The 15,945-nt window shown below is 43.4% G+C and overlaps 10 non-coding genes and 6 pseudogenes across 10 annotated transcripts; all 16 read right to left on the bottom strand.

Moving 5' to 3' along the window:
* Positions 1–716: 716 nt before the first annotated feature.
* On the bottom strand, positions 717–832 carry LOC142512545 (5S ribosomal RNA; annotated as a pseudogene).
* Positions 833–2,300: 1,468 nt separating this feature from the next.
* On the bottom strand, positions 2,301–2,419 carry LOC142513407 (5S ribosomal RNA). The gene has a single exon (XR_012809355.1). It is a non-coding gene; the product is annotated as a 5S ribosomal RNA (ribosomal RNA).
* A 684-nt stretch (positions 2,420–3,103) lies between these two features.
* LOC142506720 (5S ribosomal RNA) lies at positions 3,104–3,222 on the bottom strand. Its single transcript, XR_012805002.1, has one exon. It is a non-coding gene; the product is annotated as a 5S ribosomal RNA (ribosomal RNA).
* A 684-nt stretch (positions 3,223–3,906) lies between these two features.
* On the bottom strand, positions 3,907–4,025 carry LOC142509938 (5S ribosomal RNA). The gene has a single exon (XR_012808083.1). It is a non-coding gene; the product is annotated as a 5S ribosomal RNA (ribosomal RNA).
* A 673-nt stretch (positions 4,026–4,698) lies between these two features.
* LOC142509846 (5S ribosomal RNA) lies at positions 4,699–4,816 on the bottom strand. The gene has a single exon (XR_012807995.1). It is a non-coding gene; the product is annotated as a 5S ribosomal RNA (ribosomal RNA).
* Positions 4,817–5,488: 672 nt separating this feature from the next.
* On the bottom strand, positions 5,489–5,607 carry LOC142517445 (5S ribosomal RNA). Its single transcript, XR_012813191.1, has one exon. It is a non-coding gene; the product is annotated as a 5S ribosomal RNA (ribosomal RNA).
* Positions 5,608–6,290: 683 nt separating this feature from the next.
* On the bottom strand, positions 6,291–6,414 carry LOC142507219 (5S ribosomal RNA). Its single transcript, XR_012805481.1, has one exon. It is a non-coding gene; the product is annotated as a 5S ribosomal RNA (ribosomal RNA).
* A 682-nt stretch (positions 6,415–7,096) lies between these two features.
* Positions 7,097–7,214, bottom strand: LOC142512286 (5S ribosomal RNA; annotated as a pseudogene).
* A 2,490-nt stretch (positions 7,215–9,704) lies between these two features.
* LOC142511099 (5S ribosomal RNA) lies at positions 9,705–9,821 on the bottom strand (annotated as a pseudogene).
* A 685-nt stretch (positions 9,822–10,506) lies between these two features.
* On the bottom strand, positions 10,507–10,626 carry LOC142510620 (5S ribosomal RNA; annotated as a pseudogene).
* Positions 10,627–11,268: 642 nt separating this feature from the next.
* Positions 11,269–11,387, bottom strand: LOC142516546 (5S ribosomal RNA). The gene has a single exon (XR_012812335.1). It is a non-coding gene; the product is annotated as a 5S ribosomal RNA (ribosomal RNA).
* Positions 11,388–12,064: 677 nt separating this feature from the next.
* On the bottom strand, positions 12,065–12,185 carry LOC142509887 (5S ribosomal RNA). Its single transcript, XR_012808033.1, has one exon. It is a non-coding gene; the product is annotated as a 5S ribosomal RNA (ribosomal RNA).
* A 682-nt stretch (positions 12,186–12,867) lies between these two features.
* On the bottom strand, positions 12,868–13,000 carry LOC142510073 (5S ribosomal RNA; annotated as a pseudogene).
* A 684-nt stretch (positions 13,001–13,684) lies between these two features.
* On the bottom strand, positions 13,685–13,803 carry LOC142515900 (5S ribosomal RNA). Its single transcript, XR_012811720.1, has one exon. It is a non-coding gene; the product is annotated as a 5S ribosomal RNA (ribosomal RNA).
* A 619-nt stretch (positions 13,804–14,422) lies between these two features.
* On the bottom strand, positions 14,423–14,541 carry LOC142509850 (5S ribosomal RNA). The gene has a single exon (XR_012807999.1). It is a non-coding gene; the product is annotated as a 5S ribosomal RNA (ribosomal RNA).
* A 682-nt stretch (positions 14,542–15,223) lies between these two features.
* Positions 15,224–15,342, bottom strand: LOC142512239 (5S ribosomal RNA; annotated as a pseudogene).
* Positions 15,343–15,945: the final 603 nt, after the last annotated feature.

Here is a 15,945-nt window from a genome sequence, read left to right as displayed (position 1 = left end):
TGTATGATCGACACGATATTGAGTGGGATGATTATTCTTATATCCCTCGAGTACGTGTGGACGGGGCGGCGATTGACAACACGCGGCACTGCTCTCGCCCAATCATAACCATGAAGTTAAGCGTTCTGGCGAGATGGCAGAGCTAGGATGGGTGACCACACCCTGGAAAGACCTCCGTGTCCGACCGGTTTACGTAAAGTATGTATAAAACAGTCGAAATAATTGTTTTTAATGAGTTAACCGTCTCCGGAGTAATCTGCGTCATACCCTTCCGCACATAACCGGCTCACGACAACAAAAACAATCGATAAATGTTCCCAGAAAAAAAGAAAACAAATGAAGAGAAGAAATAACGAATGTGAAAGCTATTATTATGCCTGGGATACGATAACATGGAACCGGAATCGAATTTCCGAACTTGCCTAAGGCGGCATTTCTCGAGGAAACGAAACAACTTAATAGAAGCTGTAAATCGCAATTAAGAGGGGTCTGTAAAGAACAGGAAATTCGGCTAAAATCTCGTCACGCTTATTTGCGTAGTAATGAGTCTCGTCCGTTTGCCCGTTTACAATCAAATTGCCTACAATTTTTGTCCAAATCCAGCAGTGCCCGAGCTACTTTCATTTCACATGTCTTATATGTCCCGATCGAGATCAGATGATTTGAGCCGAAAATCGTTCTGTCAACAAGTAATCAAAAATAGAAAAACACGAAAAAGGGTGCAACCCGAGGACTTTTCATAGGCACCCATCCTAGTCCTGCTCTGCCCAAGCACACTTAACTTCGGAGTTCTGATGGGATCCGGTGCAATAGTGCTGGTATGATCGCACCCGATATTGAGTGGGAGTTTATTCTTATATCTCTCGAGTACGTGTGGAGCGGGCGGCGATGGACAACACGCGGCACTGCTCTCGCCCAATCATAACCAGAAGTAAGCGTTCTGGCGCGATTGGCAGAGCTAGGATGGGTGACCTCGTGTCACGACGTTTACTGTAAATTATGGATAAAACAGTCGAAATAATTTTTTTTAATGAGTTAACCGTCTCCGGAGTAATCCTGCGTCATACCCTTCCGCACCAGAACCGGCTCACACAACAAAATCGATAAATGTTCCCAGAAATAGAAAAAAAAATAAGAAGAAAAAATAACGAATGTAAAGCTATTATTATGCCTGGGATACGATAAAATGAACCGGAATCGAATTTCGAACTTCCTACGCGAGATTTTCTCGAGGAAACGAAAGCTTACCAGAAGCGGTATATCGCAAAATTAGAGTGTCTTAGAGAAGGAATTCGGCTAAAATCTCGTCAGCTCATTGCGTAGCAATGATTCTCGTCCGTGTTGCCCGGTTTTATAATCAATTAGCCTAAAATTTTGTCCAAATCCGGCAGGTGCCCGAGCTACGTTCATTCCACATGTCTTATCTGGTCCGATCGAGATTCAGATGATTGAGCTGCAAAATCGGCTGTCACAAGTAATCAAAAATAGAAAAAACACGAAAAGGGGTGCAACACGAGGACTTCCCAGGGGGTCACCCACCTAGTAATGCTCTCGGCCCAAGAACGCATACTTCGGAATTCTGATGGGATCCGTGCATTAGTGCTGTATGATCGCACCCGACATTGATGGGATGTTTATTCTTATATCCCTCGAGTACGTGTGAAGCGGCGGGCGATGGACAACACGCGGCACTGCTCTCGCCCAATCATAAACCTTGAAGTTAAGCGTTCTGGCGCAATGGCAGAGCTAGGATGGGTGACCTCCCTGGGAAGACCTCGTGTCGCGATTGTTTACGTAAATTATGGATAAAACAGTCGATATAATTGTTTTTAATGAGTTAACCGTCTCCGGAGTAATCTGCGTCATAACCCTTCCGCACAGAACCGGCTCACGACAACAAAAATATATAAATGTTCGCAGAAAATAGAAAAAAAATAAGAAGAAGGAAATAACGAATGTAAAGCTATTATTATGCCTGGGTTACGATAAAATGGAACCGGGAACGAATTTCGAACTTCCTAAGCGGATTTCTCGAGGAACGAAAGCTTAACAGAAGCGTTAAATCGCAAATTAGAGGGTCTTAGAGAAGGAATTCTGCTAAAATCTCGTCAGCTCATTGCGTAGTAATGAGTCTCGTCCGTTTGCTCGTTTACAATCAAATTAACCTACAATTTTGTCCAAATCCAGCAGTGCCCGAGCTACTTTCATTTCACATTTCTTATCTGGTCTCGATTGAGATTCAGATGATTTGAGCCGAAAATCGTCTGTCAACAAGTAATCAAAAATAGAAAAACACGAAAAGGGTGCAACACGAGGACTTTCCAATGGGTCACCCATCCTAGTACTGCTCTCGCCCAAGCACGCTTAACTTCGGAGTTCTGATGGGATCCGGTGCATTAGTGCTGGTATGATCGCACCCGACATTGCGTGGGAAGTTTATTCTTATATCCCTCGAGTACTTGTGGAGTGGGCGGCGATGGACAAAACGCGGCACTGCTCTCGCCCAATCATAACCATGAAGTTAAGCGTTCTGGCGCGATGGCAGAGGTAGGATGGCTGACCTCCCTGGGAAGACCTCGTGTCGCGATCGTTTACAGTAAATTATGGATAAAACAGTCGAAATAATTGTTTTTAATGAGTTAACCGTCTCCGGAGTAATCTGCGTCATACCCTTCCGCACAGAACCGGCTCACGACAACAAAAATCGATAAATGTTCCCAGAAAATAGAAAAAAAATAAGAAGAAGGAAATAACGAATGTAAAGCTATTATTATGCCTGGGATACGATAAAATGGAACCGGAATCGAATTTCGAACTATCTAAGCGGATTTCTCGAGTAAACGAAACCTTAACAGAAGCGTTAAATCGCAAATTAGAGGGACTTAGAGAAGGAATTTAGCTAAAATCTTGCCAAGACTTTGCGGAGTAATAAGTCTCGTCCGTTTGCCCGTTTACAATCAAATTAGCCTACAATTTAGTCCAAATCCGGCAGTACCCGAGCTACGCTGATTTCACATGTCTTATCTGATCCCCATCGAGATTCAGATGATTTGAGTAGAAAATCGTCTGTCAACAAGTAATCAAAAATAGAAAAACACGAAAAGGGGTGCAACACGAGGACTTCCCAGGGGGTCACCCATCCTAGTACTGCTCTCGCCCAAGCAAGCTTAACTTCGGAGTTCTGATGGGATCCGATGCATTAGTGCTGTTTTGATCGCACACGATATTGATTAGGATGTTTATTCTTATATCCCACGAGTACGTGTGGAGCGGGCGGCGATGGACAAAACGCGGCACTGCTCTCGCCCAATCAGAACCATGAAGTTAAGCGTTCTGGCGCGATGGCAGAGCTAGGATGGGTGACCACCCTGGTAAGTCCTCGTGTCGTGACCGTTTACGTAAATTATGGCTAAAACAGTCGAAATAATTGTTTTTAATGAGTTAACCGTCTCTGGAGTAATCTGCGTCATACCCTTCCGCACAGAACCGGCTCACAACAACATAAATCGATAAATGTTCCCAAAAAATAGAAAAAAATTAAGAAGAAGAAAATAGCGAATCTAAAGCTATTATTATGCCTGGGATATGATAAAAAGAAACTGGAATCGAATTTCAAACTTCATAAGTGGATTTTTTCGAGGAAACGGAAGCTTAAGAGAAGCGGTAAATCGGAAATTAGAGGGTCTTAAAGAAGGAATTCGGCTAAAATCTCGCCAGCTCATTGCGAAACAATGAGTCTCGTTCGTTTGCCCGTTTACAATCAAATTAGCCTACAATTTTGTCCAAATCCGTCAGTGCCCGAGCTACGTTGGTTTCACATGTCTTATCTGGTCCCGATCGAGATTCAGATGATTAGAGCCGAAAATCGTCTGTCAACAAATAATCAAAAATAGAAAAACACGAAAAGAGGTGCAACACGAGGACTTCCCAGGGAGTTGCTTCTTCTAGTACTGGTCTCGCCCAAGCACGCTTAACTTCGGAGTTCTGATGGGATCCGGTGCATTAGTGCTGGTATGATCGCTGCCGACATTGAGTGGGATGTTTATTCTTATATGCCCTCGAGTACGTGTGGAGCGGGCGGCGATGGACAACACGCGGCACTGCTCTCGCCCAATCAGAACCATGAAGTTAAGCGTTCTGGCGCGATGGCACAGCTAGGATGGGTGACCTCCTTGAGAAGTCCTCGTGTCGCGACCGTTTAAGGAAATTATGGATAAAACAGTCGAAATAATTGTTTTTAATGAGTTAACCGTCTTCGGAGTAATCTGCGTCATACCCTTCCGCACAGAACCGGCTCATGACAACAAAAATCGCTAAATATTCCCAAAAAATAGAAAAAAAATGGGAAGAAGAAAATATCGAATGTAAAGCTATTATTATGCCTGAGATACGATAAAATGGAACCAGAATCGAATTTCAAACTTCCTAAGTGGATTTCTCGAGGAAACAGAAGCGGTAAATCGCAAATTACAGGGTCTTAGAAAAGGAATTCGGATAAAATCTCGCCGCCTCATTGCGCAGTAATGAGTCTCGTTCGTTTGCACGTTTACAATCAAATTAGCCTACAATTTTGTCCAAATCTGGCAGTGCCCGAGCTACGTTGATTTCACATGTCTTATCTGGTCCCGATCGTGATTCAGATGATTTGAGCCGAAAATCGTCTGTCAACATGTAACAAAAAATAGAAAAACACGAAAAGGGATGCAACACGAGGACTTCCAAGGGGGTCACCCATCCTAATACTGCTATCGCCCAAGCACGCTTAACTTCGGAGTTCGATGGGATCCAGTGCATTAGTTCTGGTATGATCGCACCCGACATTGAGTGGGATGTTTATTCTTATACCCTTCGAGTACCTGTGGAGCAGGCGGCGATGGACAACACGCGGCACTGCTCTCGCCCAATCAGAACCATGAAGTTAAGCGTTCTGGCGCGATGGCAGAGCTAGGATGAATGACCTCCCTGGGAAGTCCTCGTGTCGCGACCGTTTACGTAAATTATAGCTAAAACAGTCGAAATAATTGTTTTTAATGAGTCAACCGTCTCCGGAGTAATCTGCTTCATACACTTCCGGATAGAACCGGCTCACGACAACAAAAATCGCTAAATGTTCCCAGAAAATAGAAAAAAAAATAAGAAGAAGAAAAGAGCGAATGTAAAGCTATTATTATGCCTGGGATACGATAAAAAGGAACCGGAATCGAATTTCGAACTTCCTAAGCGGATTTTTCGAGGAAACGGAAGCGGTAAATCGCAAATTAGAGGGTCTTAGAGAAGGAATTCGGCTAAAATCTCGCCAGCTCATTGCGGAGTAATGAGTCTCATTCGTTTGCTCGTTTACAATCAAATTAGGCTACAATTTTTCAGAATCCGGCAGTGCCCGAGCTACGTTGATTTCACATGTCTTATCTGGTCCCGATCGTGATTCAGATGATTTGAGCCGAAAATCGTCTGTCAACAAGTAATCAAAATTAGAAAAACACGAAAAGGGGTGCAACACGAGGACTTCCAAGGGGGTCACCCGTCCTAGTACTGCTATCGCCCAAGCACGCTTAACCTCGGAGTTCCGATGGGATCCGGTGCATTAGTGCTGGTATGATCGCACCCGACATTTAGTGAGATGTTTATTCTTATATCCCTCGAGTACGTGTGGAGCGTGCGGCGATGGACAACACGCGGCACTGCTCTCGCCCAATCAGAACCATGAAGTTAAGCGTTCTGGCGCGATGGCAGAGCTAGGATGGGTGACCTCCCTGAAATGTCCTCGTGTCGTGATCTTTTACATAAATTATCGCTAAAACTGTTGAAATAATTGTTTTTAATGAGTTAACCATCTCCGGAGTAATCTGCGTCATACCCTTCCTCACAAAACCGGCTCACGACAACAAAAATCGCTAAATGTTCCCAGAAAATTGAAAAAAAAATAAGATGAAGAAAATAGCGAATGTAAGCTATTATTATGCCTGGAATACGATAAAATGGAACAGAAATCGAATTTAGAACTTGCTAAATGGATTTCTCGAGGAAACGGAAGTTTAACAGAAGCGGAAAATCGCAAATTAGAGGGTCTTAAAGAAGGAATTCGGCTAAAATCTCGCCAGCTCATTGCGGAGTAATGAGTCTCGTTCGTTTGCCCGTTTACAATCAAATTAGCCTACAATTTTTTTCAAATCCGGCAGAGCCCGAGCTACATTGATTTCACATGTCTTATCTGGTGTCGATCGAGATTCAGATGATTTGAGCCGAAAATCATCTGTCAACAAGTAATCAAAAATAGAAAAACAAGAAAAGGGGTGCAACACAAGGACTTCCCAGGGAGTCGGGTCACCCATCCTAGTACTGCTCTCGCCCAAGCACGTTTAACTCCGGAGTTCTGATGGGATCCGGTGCATTAGTGCTGGTATGATCGCACCCGACATTGATTGGGATGTTTATTATTATATACCTCGAGTACGTGTGGAGCGGGCGGCGATGGACAACAAGCGGCACTACTCTCGCCCAATCAGAACCATGAAGTTAAGCGTTCTGGCGCGATGGCAGAGCTAGGATGAGTGACCTCCCTGAGAAGTCCTCGTGTCGCGACCGTTTATGTAAATATTGGAAAAAACAGTCGAAATAATTATTTTTAATGATTTAACCGTCTCCGGAGTAATCTGCGTCATACCCTTCCGCACAGAACCGGCTCACGACAACAAAAATCGCTAAATGTTCCCAGAAAATAGAAAAAAAATAAGAAGAAGAAAATAGCGAATGTAAAGCTATTATTATGCCTGGGATACGATAAAATGGAATGGAATCTAATTTCGGACTTCCTAAGCCGATTTCTCGAGGAAACGGAAGCTTAACAGAAGCGGAAAATCGCAAATTAGAGGGTCTTAAAGAAGGAATTCGGCTAAAATCTTGCCAGATCATTGCGGAGTAATGAGTCTCATTTGTTTGCCCGTTTACAATCAAATTAGGCTACAATTTTGTCCAAATCCGGCAGTGCCCGAGCTACGTTGATTTCACATGTTTTATCTGGTCCCGATCGAAATTCAGATGATTTGAGCCGAAAATCGTCTATCAACAAGTAATCAAAAATAGAAAAACACGAAAAGGGATGCATCACAAGGACATTCCAGGGGGTTACCCATCCTAGTACTGCTCTGGCCCAAGCCACTTAACTTCGGAGTTCTGATGGTATCCGGTGCATTAGTGCTGGTATGATCGCATCCGACATTGAGTGAGATGTTTATTCTTATATCCCTCAAGTGCGTGTGGCGCGGGCGGCGATGGACAACAAATAAATCCTTATATTATTTCGAAAATTCTGATTCAGCCCTTAAACGTTCGTAAATTGCCCTTAGGTCCCAAATCTTTCGAAATATTGCATTTTGGTCCCTTAAATTTCGATACTTGCATGTTTATTTTATATGCCGGAACGTAAATTTTATCCGTGTGGGTTTTTCAATAAAAAAATACGAACTTTTTGGCAATCCGGCTATTTAATTCCCAAACTATTTTTACCAAAACATTACTAATATTTTAATTAATTATAATATAGACTAATTGGCTTAATTAGGGGCTTATTAGGCCTAAAGCCTTGTTAGTGTTTAATTAAGTATATAATATGTTAACCTTTCCCATAACCCTACGATTCTTTAAAAAGGACACGGCCACTCTTCTGAAAGTACCTAGATTACACGGCACACACATGTTTAAAAATTGAGGCAAACTTTCGAGCATTGCCAAGGGAAAGTCTTAGCCAAGGTTCTTGCTCCGTTCTTCGTCATCGTCAACGGTTTTTCGTGCATAAATTACGCATAGGCACACCTATTCTTCCCTTCAAACTATCATCACATCATATTATATTTTTATGCATGAAAATTTTGGGAAACAAGTGACACTTTGAATTATTTTCGTTTTTATGCAATCCATGAAATTCCAAGCATGATTTTGATTCAAACTTTTGTCGTTTACATGTATATACGGGCTGCCATGATATAGGTTATGTTAAGGCATGATTTTACGTGGGATTTAGAGTCCTAGATAATCACCTTAACACCACACATGCAATAGAACACAAGCTGTGCAGCAACTTGCTGTCATGGAGCAAAGGGGTTAGGTTTTATTGTTGCAGGGGCTAGGGCTTGCTTGGCTGGTTCCAGGGGTTAGCCAAGGTCGTGGGTGAGTTAGGGATAGAGTCCTAGCCATGCTAGGACTCGCGCTCAAGGGCTGGGAAGGAGTCCTAGCAGGCTATGACTCCCACCGGAGAATCAAGGGGAATTGCGTGCAGGGTTCTGGGCTTGTTGCAGGCTGGTGGGCATGGTCCAGGGGGCTTGGGCTGGGTCAGGTCGAGTCCTTAGGGTCCTTAGCGGGTGCACAACAGGTTGGTTCAGTGGCTGGGTTCGTTGGTAGATGCAGGGAAGCTTGATCAAGAGTCCTTGTCCAACAAGGATTTCTCGGCCATCTTATGGTAGAGGAGTATGGAGCTTGATTTTTGGTTTGGGCTGTTTTCCATGGGATCTTTGGGCCCAGTAGCGTACTTTAGGATGTTGGTCAAGTTTTGGATCAACATGGTTCGGGGGTAACTCGTGAAAATCAAGAGATGGCTCGGGGTCGAAGATTTTGGTTCATTAGGGTTTTTAAAACTTGGGAAAATTGAAAAATGGTTCACGGGGGTTGAGTCGTGGTTCATAAGGGCTAAAATAATATAAAAAGACTAAATTCTCAACTGGTACCAACACTTAGGAATCTAGGTACATAAGCCTGGAGGTCCTGGGTTCAAGTGTTGGGGAAGGCGAAAGAAACCACTTACCAGGGATGAGATATTCTATGAGTGACGGTGCATTGGCATGGGCCGAGGCCCATGCTGGACAATCCTAATGACCCATGAACTGTAGTGGTGTGTGGGTATGGGCCGAGGCCTTTGTTGGTTCAGCCTAATGGCCCATGATCTTTACAAAAAAAAGCGCTTTTTTGTAACGATCATGGGCCATTAGGCTGAACCAACAAAGGCATCGGCCCATGCTGGACCATCCTAACGAATTATGACAAGTAGTGGTGCGTGGGTATGGGCCGAGACCTTTGTTGGTTCAGCCTAATGGCCCATGATCATTATAGCAATGCTCTCGCCCAATCAGAACCATGAAGTTAAGCGTTCTGGCGCGATGGTAGAGCTAGGATGGGTGACCTCCCTGGGAAGTCCTCGTGTCGCGACCGTTTACGTAAATTATGGATAAAACAATCGAACTAATTGTTTTTAATGAGTTAACCGTCTCCGGAGTAATCTGCGTCATACCCTTCCGCACAGAACCGGCTCACGACAACAAAAATCGCTAAATGTTCCCAGAAAATAGCAAAAAAAAAAAATAATGAATTTAAAGTTATTATTATGCCTGGGATAAGATAAAATGGAACCGGAATTGAATTTCGGACTTCCTAAGCGGATTAATCGAGGAAACAGAAGCTTAACAGAAGCGGAAAATTGCATATTAGAGGGTCTTAGAGAAGGAATTCGGCTAAAATCTTGCCAACTCATTGCGGAGTAATGAGTCTCGTTCGTTTGCCCGTTTACAATCTAATTAGGCTACAATTTTGTCCGAATCTGGCAGAGCCCGAGCTACGTTGATTTTACATGTCTTATCTTGTCCCGATCGTGATTCAGATGATTTGAGCCGAAAATCGTCTGTGAACAAGTAATCAAAAATAGAAAAACACGAAAAGGGTTCCAACACGAGGACTTCCCAGGTGGTCACCCATCCTAGTACTACTAGCCCAAGCACGCTTAACTTCGGAGTTCTGACTGGATCCAATGCATTAGTACTGGTATGATCGCAACCGACATTGAGTGAGGTGTTAATTCCTATATCCCTCGAGTACGTGTGGCGCGAGCGGCAATGGACAACACGCGGCACTGCTCTCGCCCAATCAGAACCATGAAGTTAAGCGTTCTGGCGAGATGGCAGAGCTAGGATGAGTGACCACCCTGGGAAGTCCTCGTGTCGCGATCGTTTACATAAATTATAGCTAAAACAGTCGAAATAATTGTTTTTAATTAGTTAACCGTCTCCGGAGTAATCTCCGTCATTCCATTCCGCACAGAACCGGCTCACGACAACAAAAATCTCTAAATGTTCCCAGAAAATAGAAAAAAAAATAAGAAGAAGAAAATAGCGAATGTAAAGCTATTATTATGCCTGGGATACGATAAAATAGAACCGGAATCGAATTTAGGACTTCCTAAGCGGATTTTCTCGAGGAAACAGAAGCTTAACAAAAGCGGAAAATCGCAAATTAGAAGGTCTTAGAGAAGGAATTCGGCTAAAATCTCGCAGGCTCATTGCGGAGTAATTAGTCTCGTTCGTTTGCCCGTTTACAATCTAATTAGGCTGCAATTTTGTCCAAATCCGGTAGTGCCCGAGCTACGTTGATTTCACATGTCTTATCTTGTCCCGATCGAGATTCAGATGATTTGAGCCGAAAATCGTCTGTCAACAAGTAATCAAAAATAGAAAAACACGAAAAGGGATGCAACACAAGGACTTTTTAGGCGGTCACCCATCCAAGTACTGGTCTCACCCAAGCAAGCTTAACTTCAGAGTTCTGATGGGATCCGGGTGCATTAGTGCTGGTATGATCGCACCCGACATTGAGTGGGATGTTTATTCTTATATCCCTCGAGTACGTGTGGAGCGGGCTGCGATGGACAACACGCGGCACTGGTCACGCCTAATCAGAACCATGAAATTAAGCGTTCTGGAGCGATAGCAGAGCGAGGATGGGTGACCTCCCTGGGAAATCCTAGTGTCGCGACCCTTTACGTAAATTATGGCTAAAACTGTCGAAATAATTGTTTTTAATGAGTTAACCATCTCCGGAGTAATCTGTGTCATACCCTTCCAAACAGAACAGGCTAACGACAACAAAAATCGCTAAATGTTTCCAGAAAATAAAAAAAAAAGAATAAAATAGCGATTGTAAAACTATTATTATGCCTGGGATACGATAAAATGGAATCGAAATCGAGTTTCGAACTTCCTAAGCGGATTTATCGAGGAAACGAAAGCTTAACCAAAGCGGAAAATCGCAAATTAGAGGGTCTTAGAGAAGGAATTCGGCTAAAATCTCGCCAGCTCATTGCGAAGTAATGAGTCTCGTTCATTTGCCCGTTTACAATCAAATTAGGCTACAATTTTTTCCAAATCCGGCAGTGCCCGATCGAAATTCAGATGATTTGAGCCGAAAATCGTCTGTCAACAAGTAATTAAAAATAGAAAAACACGAAAAGGGGTGCAACACGAGTTCTTCCCAGGGGGTCAATCATCCTAGTGCTGCTCTCGCCCAAGCACGCTTAACTTCGGAGTTCTGATGGGATCCGGTGCATTAGTGCTGGTATGATCGCACCCGAAATTAAGTGGGATATTTATTTTTATATCACTCGAGTACTTGTAAAGCGGGCGGCGATGGACAACACGCGGCACTGATCTCGCCGAATCAGAACCATGAAGTTAAGCGTTCTGGCGCGATAACAGAGCTAGGTTGGGTGACCTCCCTGGGAAGTCCTCGTGTCGCGATCCATTACGTAAATTATGGATAAAACAATCGAAATAATTGTTTTTAATGAGTTAACCGTCTCCGGAGTAATCTGCGTCATACCCTTCCGCAAAGAACCGGATAACGACAACAAAAATCGCTAAATGTTCCCAGAAAATAAAAAAAATAAGAAGAAAATAACGAATGTAAAGCTATTATTATGCCTGGGATATGATAAAATGGAACGAAATTGAATTTCGGACTTCCTAAGCGGATTTCTCGATGAAACAGAAGCTCAACAGAAGCGGAAAATCGCAAATTAGAGGGTCTTAGAGAAGGAATTGGGCTAAAATCTCGCCAGCTCATTGCGGAGTAATAAGTCTCGTTCGTTTGCCCGTTTACAATCAAACTAGGCTACTATTTTGTCCAAATCCGGCAGTGCCCGAGTTACGTTGATTTCACATGTATTTTCTGGTTTCGATCGTGATTCAGATGATTTGAACCGAAAATCGTCTGTCAACAAGAAATCAAAAATAAAAAAACACTAAAAGGGGTGCAACACGAGGAGTTCCCAGTGGGGGAAACCCATCCTAGTACTGCTCTCGCCCAAGCACGCTTAACTTCGGAGTTCTGATTGGATCCAGTGTATTAGTACTGGTATGATCGCAACCGACATTAAGTGGGATGTTTATTTTTATATCCCTCGAGTACGTGTGGCGCGAGCGGCGATGGACAACACGCGGCACTACTCTCGCCAAATCAGAACCATGAAGTTAAGCGTTCCAGCGAGATGGCAGAGCTAGGATGGGTCACCTCCCTGGGAAGTCCTCGTGTCGCGACCGTTTACGTAAATTATAGCTAAAACAGTCGAAATAATTGTTTTTAATGAGTTAACCATCTCCGGAGTAATCTGCGTCATACCCTTTTGCACAGAACCGACTCACGACCAAAAAAATCGCTAAATGTTCCTCGAAAATAGAAAAAAAATTAGAAGAAGAAAATAGTGGATGAAAAGCTATTATTATGCCTGGGATACGATAAAATGGAATCGGAATCGAATTTAGGACTTCCTAAGCGGATTTCTCGAGGAAACGGAAGCTTAACATAAGCGGTAAATAGCAAATTAGAGGGTTTTAGAGAAGGAATTCGGCAAAATCTCGCCAGCTCATTGCGGAGTAATGTGTCTCGTTCGTTTGCCCGTTTACAATCAAATTAGCCTGCATTTTTGTCCAAATCCGGCAGTGCCCGAGCTACGTTGATTTCACATGTCTTATCTGGTCTCGATCGAGATTCAGATGATTTGAGCCGAAAATCGTCTGTGAACAAGTAATCAAAAATAGAAAAACACGAAAAGGAGTACAACACGAGGACTTCCCAGGGGGTCACCCATTCTAGTACTGCTCTCGCCCAAGCACTCCTGCCCAAGCACGCTTAACTTCGCAGTTCTGATTGGATTCGGTGCATTAGTGCTGGTATGATCGCACCCGACATTGAGTGGGATGTTTATTCTTATATCCCTCGAGTACGTGTGGAGCGGGCGGCGATGGACAACACGCAGCACTGCTCTCGCCCAATCAGAACCATGAAGTTAAGCGTTCTGGCAAGATGGCAGAGCTAGGATGGGTGACCTCTCTGGGAAGTCCTCGTGTCACGACCGTTTACGTAAATTATAGCTAAAACAGTCGAAATAATTGTTTTTAATGAGTTTACCGTCTCCGGAGTGATCTGTGTCATACCCTTCCGCACAGAACCGGCTCACGACCACAAAAATCGCTAAATGTTCCCAGAAAATAGAAAAAAAAATAAGAAGAAGAAAATAGTGAATGTAAAGCTATTATTATGCCTGAGATACCATAAAATGGAACCTGAATCGAATTTTGGTCTTCCTAAGCGGATTTATCGAGGAAACGGAAGCTTAACAGAAGCGGAAAATCATAAATTAGAGGGTCTTAGAGAAGGAATTCGGCTAAAATCTCGCCAGCTCATTGCGGAGGAATGAGGCTTGTTCGTTTGACCGTTTACAATCAAATTAGGCTACAATTTTGTCCAAATCCGGCAGTGCCCGAGCTACGTTGATTTCACTTGTCTTATCTGGTCCCAATCGAGATTCAGATGATTTCAGCCGAAAATCGTCTATCAACAAGTAATCAAAAATAGAAAAACAAGAAAAGGGGTGCAACACGAGGACTTCCCAGGGGGTCACCCATCCTAGTACTTCTCTCGCCCAAGCATGCTTAACTTCCGAGTTCTGATGGGATCCGATGCATTAGTGCTGGTATTATCGCACCCGACATTGAGTGGGATTTTTATTCTTATATCCCTCGAGTACGAGTGGAGCGGGTGGCGATAGACAACACGCGGCACTGCTCTCGCCCAACAGAACCATGAAGTTAAGCGTTCTGGCGCGATTGCAGAGGTAGGGTGGGTGACCTCCCTGGGAAGTTCTCGTGTCGCGACCGTTTACGTAAATTATGGCTAAAACAGTAGAAATAATTGTTTATAATGAGTTTACCATCTCCGGAGTAATCTGCGTCATAGGCTTTCGCACAGAACCGACTCACGACAATAAAAATCGCTAAATGTTCCCAGAAAATAGAAAAAAAAAGAAGAAAATATCGAATGTAAAGCTATTATTGTGTCGGGATACGATAAAATGGAACCGGAATCGAATTTTGGACTTCCTAAGCGGATTTCTCGAGGAAACGGAAGCTTAACAGAAGCGGAAAATCGCAAATTAAAGGGTCGTAGAGAAGGAATTCGGCTAAAATCTCGCCACCTCGTTGCGGGGTAATAAATATCGTTCGTTTGTCAACAAGTAATCAAAAATATATGGTACCGATCGAGATTCAGATGATTTGAGCCGAAAATCGTCTGTCAACAAGTAATCAAAAATAGAAAAACACGAAAAAGGGTGCAACACGAGGACTTCCCATGGGGTGACCCATCCTAGTACTGCTCTCGCCCAAGCACGCTTAACATCGGAGTTCTGAAGGGATCCGTTGCATTAGTGCTTGTATGATCGGACCCGACATTGAGTGGGATGTTTATTCTTATATCCCTCGAGTACGTGTGAGCGGGCGGCTATGGACAACACGCGGCACTGCTCTCGCCCAATAAGAACCATGAAGTTAAGCGCTCTAGCGCGATGGCAGAGCTAGGATGGGTGACCTCCCTAGGAAGTCCTCGTGTCGCTACCGTTTACGTAAATTATGGATAAAACAGTCGAAATAATTGTTTTTAATGAGTTAACCGTCTCCGGAGTAATCTCCGTCATTTCCTTCCGCACAGAACCGGCTCACGACAACATAAATCTCTAAATGTCCCCAGAAAATAAAAAAAAAATAAGAATATGAAAATAGCGAATGTAAAACTATTATTATGCCTGAGATACGATAAAATGGAACCGAAATCGAATTTCGGACTTCCTAAGCGGATTTCTCGAGGAAACGGAAGCTTAACAGAAACGGAAAATCGCAAATTAGAGAGTCTTAGAGAAGAAATTCGGCTAAAATCTCGCCAGCTCATTGCGGAGCAAAGAGTCTCGTTCGTTTGCCCGTTTACAATCAAATTAGTCTACAATTTTGTCCAAATCCGACAGTGCCCGAGCTACGTTGATTTCACATGTCTTATTTTGTCACAATCGAGATTCAGACGATTTGAGCCGAAAATCGTCTGTCAACAAGTAATCAAAAATAGAAAAACAGGAAAAGAGGTGCAACACGAGGACTTCCCAAGGGGTCACCCATCCTAGTACTGCTCTCGCCCAAGCACGCTTAACATAGGAGTTTTTAAGGGATCCGTTGCATTAGTGCTTGTATGATCGGACCCGACATTGAGTGGGATGTTTATTCTTATATCCCTCGAGTACGTGTGGAGCGGGCGGCTATGGACAACACGCGGCACTGCTCTCGTCCAATAAGAACCATGAAGTTAAGCGCTCTAGCGCGATGGCAGAGCTAGGATGGGTGACCTCCCTAGGAAGTCCTCGTGTCGCTACCGTTTACGTAAATTATGGCTAAAACAGTAGAAATAATTGTTTTTAATGAGTTAACCGTCTCCGGAGTAATTTGCGTCATAACCTTCCGCACAGAACCGGCTCACGACAACAAAAATCGCTAAATGTTCCCTGAAAATAGAAAAAAAATAAGAATAATAAAATAGCGAATGTATAGCTATTATTATGCTTGGGATACGATAAAATGGAATCGGAATCGAATTTCGGACTTCCTAAGCGGATTTCTCAAGGAAACGAAAGTTTAACAGAAGCAGAAAATCGAAAACTAAAGGGTCTTAGAGAAGGAATTCGGCTAAAATCTCGCCAGCTCATTGCAAGGCAATGAGTCTCGTTCGTTTGCCCGTTTACAATCAAACTAGCCTACAATTCACATGTCTTATCTGATCGATCGAGATTCAGATGATTTGATCTGAAAA

This window comes from Primulina tabacum, chromosome 10 (assembly GCF_025594145.1).
Source record: "Primulina tabacum isolate GXHZ01 chromosome 10, ASM2559414v2, whole genome shotgun sequence".
Lineage (NCBI taxonomy): Eukaryota > Viridiplantae > Streptophyta > Magnoliopsida > Lamiales > Gesneriaceae > Primulina > Primulina tabacum.
This window is presented reverse-complemented; position numbering and strand designations above follow the sequence as displayed.